We start from the raw sequence: 8,903 nt of genomic DNA on the forward strand, positions 1-8,903 counted from the left end.
TGGTGAATACAAGGTATCTCTGGAGTTTGAAAACATTGTTGCCAACCTGCCGGCTCATCTCACTGGGAGGAGGCAGCAGCTGGGCCTACAGGCCCTCACCCTGTCTCCCACTAGATCTCCCTCTGCTTCTAAGAATCTGTCTCATTGCTTCTTCTGCAAAAGACCTGCACTATCAAGGTTGGAGAAAATGAAAGACAGAGTTTGACTTCATGGGTCCAGTATGTCCTTTCATGTTCTAGTTTGTCTTCATTCTCTTCTGCGTTGGGGTCAGGCTTTCTTTCCAAGAGCCGACTGACAATGACTTCAGATCACTGTCAGATAGAAGAGCAGCAGCCTTCCAGAAAATTCTTCACCAGCTGCTGTAATTGCACAATGTCTACTCCCTCTAATAAGTCCCTTGTTCCAAATTGCTCATAATGGTTCCTCTTCCCTTACTGATTGCTTACTGATACAGAATAGGACCCTAATCAAGGAATAAATAAAGAGTCTGAAATTCATTATCCATGTTTCCAGGTAGTAACTGTCTTTGAATCTTGGCTAGCCTTGTGACTCACTTTGGATTAATTGAATATGGCACACATGATGCTCCACGACTTTTGAGGCTAGGTCATAAGAAGCTTGCAGATTCTGCCTGGTTATTTTGAAAAACTCACACTGGGAAAACAAAGTCCCCATGTAAGATGTTCGACTAACCCGAGACTATAGCGCCGTGAGAAATTCCAACGACTTTACCTGTGCCCAAAGAGGGCAGATAATGCTTTATATTAATTTATAATAAAATGGTTCCTGAGTGGGCCTATTCTTGCTAGGAAATAAAAACTATAATACTACATTCACCTCCATGGATAATGACCTTGCCTCCTTACTTCTTCATCTCTGTACTGTTCCTGGAATTCTTGCTTTCAGTCTCTCTTCACTCCAATCCATTATATATACATATATATCATTACTACATTAAATCATCTTATTATTTTCATCTTACTATTAAATAATTCTTATAGTCATTTTACTATTATTAAATAATTCTTCAAAGGGCCCCATTATACATGAGGATAAAGTCTAAAATCTTTCACTCATCTTCTATCTCTATTTCGATCCCCATTTTCTATTGCCCTCAGAATGAACTTCCCCACTGCAGCCTAAGAAGTCTTTTATATCCCTGCCTATGCCGTCATATTGCCACCCTTATGGGTTGTAACACCCGCCCAGCTGATAGACTTCCCATTCTCTCATTTACCTTCATAAATTGTACCCAACCTTCCACATCAAGTTAAATCCTATCTCCTCCATGAAGTTTTTCAATTCCTCTTTCTTCTCTGACTTTCTGTTACACTTATTATAGAAATCCTACTTATGTATCTAAGTATATTTTTATTTCCTAATTAGATTACAATATTATTGAAGAGAGATATATTATTCATCTTTATATTTTTCCAAAGGAAAGTATTTATTGGAGTGGTATATTTATTTATTTTCTATCTTCTATGATCTTCAAATAAAGTACTTTAAGAGAAAATAAATTGTCCCTAACCATATTGAAAAAATTATACTGACAGCTTTCGATAAAATTTTTACTAAAATTATTACTAGCTCTGGTATTTACACTCAAGAGATGATTGTGGAGCAATTTTATCTAATCTTTATAAGCATGAAAATCTCTTTTTAATTAAAAATATTATGAATTCCTCTCATGGTGGCTATTGCACTTTTGACACAATACATAACAAAAAGCTACTCTGCATTCCATGTTACTTTTAAACAAGTTTCTCTTTTATTAATCACAACAGCATTCAAATTAAAAATCATGTTGCAAATCTCTGCAGCATATGGTACTTAACTATTTAGGCTATAGGTAATGATTGAGGTAAATATAGATTCTAAGGTAACTTGCAATAACCTCGTATGCCCAAATTTGCCGCTTTTCTATTCTGCTTTTTGCATCTCTTTAAGAGATTATATTTGAAAGATTATCACTGTTTAAATTCACTCTAGGTCTATGGCCATGCCATCCTGAGCAAGCCCGATCCCATCTGATCTTGGAAGCTAAGCAGGTTCGGGCCTGGGTAGTACTTGGATGAGACACCGCCCAAGAAGACCAGGTGCTGCAGGCGTAAAAGAATGAAATAAAATAAGGGATTGTAAACTGACAAGGTCCTTGCAATCTGAGGTCAACCAAGGGTTGCCTCGTCTAAACATAAATAAAAAATAAAACAAAAATAAATGTCACTCTAGAAAAGTTCGGTTTGCTTTGGCAAAAACCTTGATGCTCAGAAATAGAGGAATGTAAGTTATAATATGTCTATGAAATTATTTTCATGGACACAAAAATATATTAAAATTTTGTAAAAACAAAGAATTTTGTTTTTATATTTTTCCATAGAAATTACATATAAACAACTATAAACACAGATACACACAAAAATATGCATACAGAAAATCATGAGCAAAAATAAAGTGGTACACTTCCTTCATATTTTCTCAGAGTATGAGTAATTTATCTTTTAATCTATATTTTTAATGTTCTGTAATTATTACATGTTATGATTTTACCAGGAAAAAGTAATATACTTAATTTCTTAAAGGTCAGAGATTTTCTGTAAATGTTATTTGCTCTATGGCTATACCAACCATTAATAATCATTGTTGCTGAAATAATTCATTTAGCCTTACTCGCAGTTTAAGAAAACGTACTCACTAAATACACTGCCTTAGCTACAAAGTAATACCTTAAATACAATATGTCAAGCACCAGGCCTTTTAGTTCTTATATTTCGTGATTTTGTGAACAAGCCTGTGTTCCACCTAGCCATAGACTTGACAACTTTAAGGCTTTGATCATATCCCCTCTTGGCTTTCATGTTTCTAGCCTAAAGCATCCTAATTTCTTGAATCGATGTTCATATAGAAACCCCTTGATCATTTTTACTTATTGTTCTCTGGGAGTCTTCCAGCTCTATTTTGTCTGAGGAGCAGTGACCTGGAGAATATATAGTATTTCAGTTCTTACACAATTATAGGATGATGTTTTCTGATTCATTTCCAGTTTTCTTCATGAGGCAGGCCATTGGGTTGGTGCCTTGGGGAATCAGACTGCAATCGTTCTTAGGTCACTTTCTTGGGGCATAACTAAAACCTTGAAGCCATCAGTTCTACACTTTTTTTTTAGAAAAATAGATCTCTTATCTATATATACACATTAAGGTTTATCCATCAGTTTGTCTACATTTACATTATCTGAGAATTTACCCTTAAATTGATTTCCATGAGTCTGATATCTTACAGTTGAAATAGCTTGATATCAGCTTCAGTTGGAGGTTGTATCACTCAGACAATTTACTAAAATGTTAACAATAACAAAACCAAAAAAAGTAATCTCTAGAGGATCTCCCCATTATCATCTTCCAGTTAGAAGATGCCCTTCGTTTCTTGTCTCTAAGTTCTTAGTCTACAATAAAAACATTTTCCCTAATGCCATGGTAACTACTGAGTCATTTTGTCTTTTATCTAATAGTTTATTTTTACCATATGTATTGAAGTAATGTGACCATGTATTCCAGATTCTAACAAATTGTCATGCATCTTAGTGAGAGACATTTTTCACACTCTCCTACTGAAAGCACTGAAATCCGAGGGACTTCAACTGAAAGATTTTCATTCGTACCTTACAGTTGATTATTACAAAGCCTTTGCACTCATAACACAGTATGTTCTGAATCTCAGCGTGAGCTCAGGGAGAGAAAAAGACAGGAAGCTTTGGTGTCTCTTTTTATAAGGGCACCACCTGTATGACCTCATTTGACCTTTATCACCTCCTCACAGGCCCTATCTCCAAATACAGTAGCATTGGGGGTTAGCACTTCAATGTGTGAATGGGTGTGTGTGTAGTGAGGGACACAAACATTCAGTTCATAATATATATAATAACTTTATTCAAAATAATCAAAAACCGGAAACAACTTAAATATCAACTGATGAATGAACAAATTGTGATATATATATATAATGGAATATTAGTTGGCAATAATAAGAATTACTGATACGTGCAAAAACACAGAGGAATCTCAGCAAAGAAGCCAGATCCAAAAGGTGAGATACTATGTGGTTTTATTTATATGATATTCTGGAAAAGGCAAAACTATATTCAGGAATTAGATTAGTGATTATTAGGGCCTAGTTGTGGAAGAAAGGGTCTGACTACAAAAGGGAGGGCACAAGGGAAAGAAATATTCTTTTTATTATAGTTGTGATAGAATATACATGACTATATACATCTGACAATACCTAACACCTAAAATGTGAATTTTAGACATGAATGTTAATTTACTGGATATAAATTATACCTTAATAAATTTGGTTTAAATTTTTAAAAAAATTGAAAACATCAAGAAGCCTAGATATATTCCTCAGAGCGCTTAACCACACCAGAAAGGCAGGTTTGGTGGTACTGTTCTCTAGAGGACTTTTCAACATGCACATGCCAACTAATGTGTAGTTGTCAGTCATATATAAATGAAGGGCCAAGCTCTGTTCTTAATGAGCTTGGTGACTAGTGAAGTAGAATTGCTATGTCACTACCATCTCCAGTTAATTATAGAGTATGAGGACAAAAGTAAAATGCTTGTACAACATTTCCCCTTCCAAAGTTTCCCTCCTTATATTTTGGATAAGGAAAAATAGCTGGTACTTAATATTCAGGGTTACTATGAATTGTATCTCCCCAAATTGTATATGTTGAAGCCTTAACCCCCAATGCAATGTTATTTGGTGATGGGGCCTTTGGGAGATAATTCAGTTTAGACGAGGTCGTGAGGAAGGGGCCATGGCTATTTACGCCCTTATAAGAAGAGACACCAGAGAGGTTACTTCATCTCTACCATATGAGGACACAGAGAGAAGGCAGCTTTCTGAAAGCCAGAGAGAGAACCCTCACTAGAAATCAACTATGCTGGCACTTTGTTCTTGGACTTCCCAGCCTCCAGAACTGTGAGAAACAAATTCCTATTGTTTAAGCCACCAAGTCTATGGTATTTTATTATGGCAGCTCATGTTAATACTAGGACCCTTAGGCTTTTAGAGTTTCAATTAACTGTAAGGAGACGAGGCACTACAATGATTGTACACCCTGACTCAATATCAATTCTGGACTTGACACTAAACCGTGCTAACATTTAAATGTATTGGGGTCAGGACACTTTCTCATTAGAAAATCAAGCTAGAATAGTGACTATTAGAAGTCATCAACTCCTAAACATATTTAATGCAAAGGTACTCGGCAGGGATAGAGAATTGGAGGGTGGGAGTGGGGGAAATAATTTTATTATGTACAACACAGTAGACAATTTGATACTTGGGGAAAAAATGGATTTTGAAGAAAAGCAGACTTGAATTCAAATCGTGGCCTTTTCTCTTAAAAGCTGTGTGGTTTTGAGCAAGTTATTTAAATTCTGAAACTCAAACTCTTCATCCATAAAATGTAGATTCTACCTCAGATCTTGTTGTGAACATTAAATAACATAATATACCCAAGATATACCTTATATACAGTAGATTAGTTAGTTCTTCTTGCTTTTACTGCCAAGGCTGATCCTAGGAAAATAGGTCATTGATCTACAATTAAAAAAAAGCCAAATGCCAGAAACCCTTAAGAAAAAGCAAAGGAATTTCGCAGAACTGAAGATCAAGCACCTGAGAAAGAAGTTTGCCTAAAAGATGCTTCTAAAGGCAAGGAGGAAGCTTATCTATGACAGAGCACTATCACAAAGAATATAGACAGATGTACAGAACTAAGATTCAGATGGCTAGGATGACAAGAAAAGCTGGCAACTTCTATGTACCCGCAGAACCCAAATTGGCATTTGTCGTCAGGATCAGAGGCATCAACAGTGTGAGCCCCAAGATCTGAAAGGTGCTACAGCTTCTGCGCCTTTGCTAGATTTTTAATGGCACCTTTGTTAAGCTCAACAAGGCTTCCATTAACATACTGAGGATCACAGAGCCATACATCGCCTGGAGGTACCCAAACCTGAAGTCAGTTAGGGAATTGATCTACAAGTGTCATTATGGCAAAATCAATAAAAAGTGAATTGCCCTGACAGATAACACATTGATTGCTCATTCTCTTGGTAAATATGGCATCTTCTGCATGGAGGATCTGATTCATGAGATCTATACTATTGGAAAATGGTTCAAGAAGCAAACAACTTCCTATGGCCCTTCAAGTTGTCTTCTCCACAAGGTTTGGAATGAAGCAAAAGATCACCCATTTTGTAGAAGGTAGAGATGCTGGCAACAGGGAAGACCAGATCAACAGGCTTATTAGAAGGATGAACAAAGGTATCTACCATGGTTATTTTTGTAATCTGGTCAATTATTAAACAGTGCCTCTTCAAATTGAAAAAAAAGCCAAATGATCTAAATATAAGCTGGAAACTGTGCCCCAGCATTATCTCTCTTGGGAAATATTTAAAATAAGTAAATTTTTGAAGCTCAACATCAAGGAGCAGTTCCTGTCATATGAAATGCAAATAAATATTTATAGGAGGAAGAGCTGCTGGAAAGTGGTTTGGTTCCAAAAACTAATGCTTAATGATAGAATGACCAGTCTCCACATTAGAAAAGTGAAGATGTGTTTTAGGTTGTGTGGGAATACAAGAAACTTATGGAAGTACCTCAAGAACCACCACCCTGTCCTCTACATTTACCCTATGTTTATAATAGATTGATGCCGATTATAACATTTCGAAAGAGGAGAAAGTAGGAAAATCAAGAGCCTACTGAAGCAGGAATTTGTTAAAATTTCTAAAAACGCTTGGTTTATATCTGGGAATGAGAAGTAATGCTGAAAAATATTCTTGAATATAATCATAAGCCAAGTTTAAATTAGTTCTAAGAAGGCCTACACATAATACACAATTCATAATGGATCCAGCATACATTTAATCTCAACTAATGGCACAAAGACTTTATTTTTTTTCTTCAACTTTTTATTTTTTTAATTAATTAATTTATTTATTTTTTATGGTGACATTGGTTAACAAAATCTAATAAGTTTCAGCTGTACACTTTAATAGTAAGGCATATATATTTTTACACTGTGTGTTCATCTCCCATAGTTAGATTTCTTTCTATCACCACATATTTAACCCCCTTTACCCCATCTACCTCTCCCCTCCTCTTTCCTCTCTGGTAACTGCTAGTCCATTGTCCATGACCATGAGTCTGTTTGTCCTGTTCATTTGTTGCTAATTCAGGACTTTTAAGCATCCAAAGGCCATTCCATTGGCTTCATTACCTCTGTGAATGGTGAGCACTGACCTCTAGTGGCAAACTTGGTTAATCACAGCTCGGTCCTTCAGTGACCCCAGAGAAAGCACCCACGCCAGGGGAGGGCTTGCATAAGAAAAACAGTTCTCTAGGCTGTCAGCCCTAAGAATCCAGTGAGATCATATTTACATCTTTTTTTTTTTTAATCATGAGCATTTCTCTCAGCTCACAGTGGAAATTTTAAAGGGGTGGTTTGTTAATCTTTATGGAAAAACTCTAAGAAGCAAAAGCTAAAATCTGAACTCTCTAGGATTTAGAATCTGGATATATAACCTCAGAAGCTCGTACAAACTAAACAATGGAGTTTCAGTGATCTTACATATGCATTTGTTTATTCTATTTACTGTGTTCCATTGGGAACTATAAAGATGTTGGTTAGTCAGTTAAAAATAGGGCTAGGAATTCTCCTATGCAGAAAAACAATTAGATATTATGCAAAGGCACAAAAGTACATTGGAAATTTATAGGGAAAAGAGGACTCATAAGTTTAATTTATTTTCCTGCCTCTCATAGAGGAATCAAACATGCAAGCAATTATAAATAAAAAATACGGGGAAGGAAAAAGAAACAGAACAATAAGATAAAAAGATGCATCAGGTAACTATAAATTTTAGGGTTTGAATTTGTTTAAGGGGTAGGCAATAGAAGTTATTTTAAAGGTAAATAATCTATTCCAATCCTATCATTTTAAAAAGAGGAAAACAATAGGTCCAGAAACATGACTTGACTTTCCTAAAGTCCCAAATCAATAAGTGGAAAATTACTATTCAATTTTTTTTTCAGTAGTTTTTCCATCACAGGCTATGTCCTACGTTATAAGAACTAAGCTTCTGTTCAACTTGGACTTTGAGAAAATTCTTAAATGTAAAATAGGCTATTTTCAAGGAAACCTCTTCTCCTGTAGCTACACCTGGAGATAAGCTCATTGAATAAAATACTATACATTTACCATTGCCTAATGCAAATGGATAAAGAATGAAGGTGACACTGGATATATAACCTCAGGAGCTCTATATCAGCTTTTATTTCATCATCTATGTACTTTAAAGTTTAATTTTATATTTTTAAATGTTCTTATATATCACAAATGATTCCAAATATACCTCAGTTAAGGTACAATATTCTTTTCTTTCTCTCTTAAATATGAATATCAGTCAAATTCAGATTATTTTTAATAGAGTTCTCCTGTCTTTTCTTTCCCTTTCCATCATTCACATCATTTGCTGCTCTGCTTCTACCCTAGGCAGCAAAGCCAGATGGGCTATTTGAATCTATGTTCCTAGAATATCTAAAAGTGAGAAAGAGGTGATTTAGAAATCTGTGGAAAAAATCCTTTTTTTCATGATTTCTACTCAAGAGGTTCAGATTGTTTGGATAAGTTTCGAATAAACATCTCTCTTCTTAGTGCAGTTGATGCATATTTTTTAGCCTCCAGAGGGGAACACTGATCTGCTAAAATTGTCATTTTTCAGCTAAATTATAATTTGCTAATCCCTTAAGACCATCTGACAGGCTTCATGGCTATTCTGTCAGACTTCAGTATAAATAATGTTTTAAATAAAATCGAGAAAAGCTTATTT

General features: G+C 35.3%; 2 pseudogenes; both read left to right on the forward strand.

Moving 5' to 3' along the window:
• Positions 1–1,992: 1,992 nt before the first annotated feature.
• On the forward strand, positions 1,993–2,111 carry LOC120591292 (uncharacterized; annotated as a pseudogene).
• A 3,583-nt stretch (positions 2,112–5,694) lies between these two features.
• Positions 5,695–6,374, forward strand: LOC120591170 (60S ribosomal protein L7-like; annotated as a pseudogene).
• Positions 6,375–8,903: the final 2,529 nt, after the last annotated feature.

This window comes from Pteropus medius, unplaced genomic scaffold (assembly GCF_902729225.1).
Source record: "Pteropus medius unplaced genomic scaffold, Ma_sr-lr_union100, whole genome shotgun sequence".
NCBI lineage: Eukaryota > Metazoa > Chordata > Mammalia > Chiroptera > Pteropodidae > Pteropus > Pteropus medius.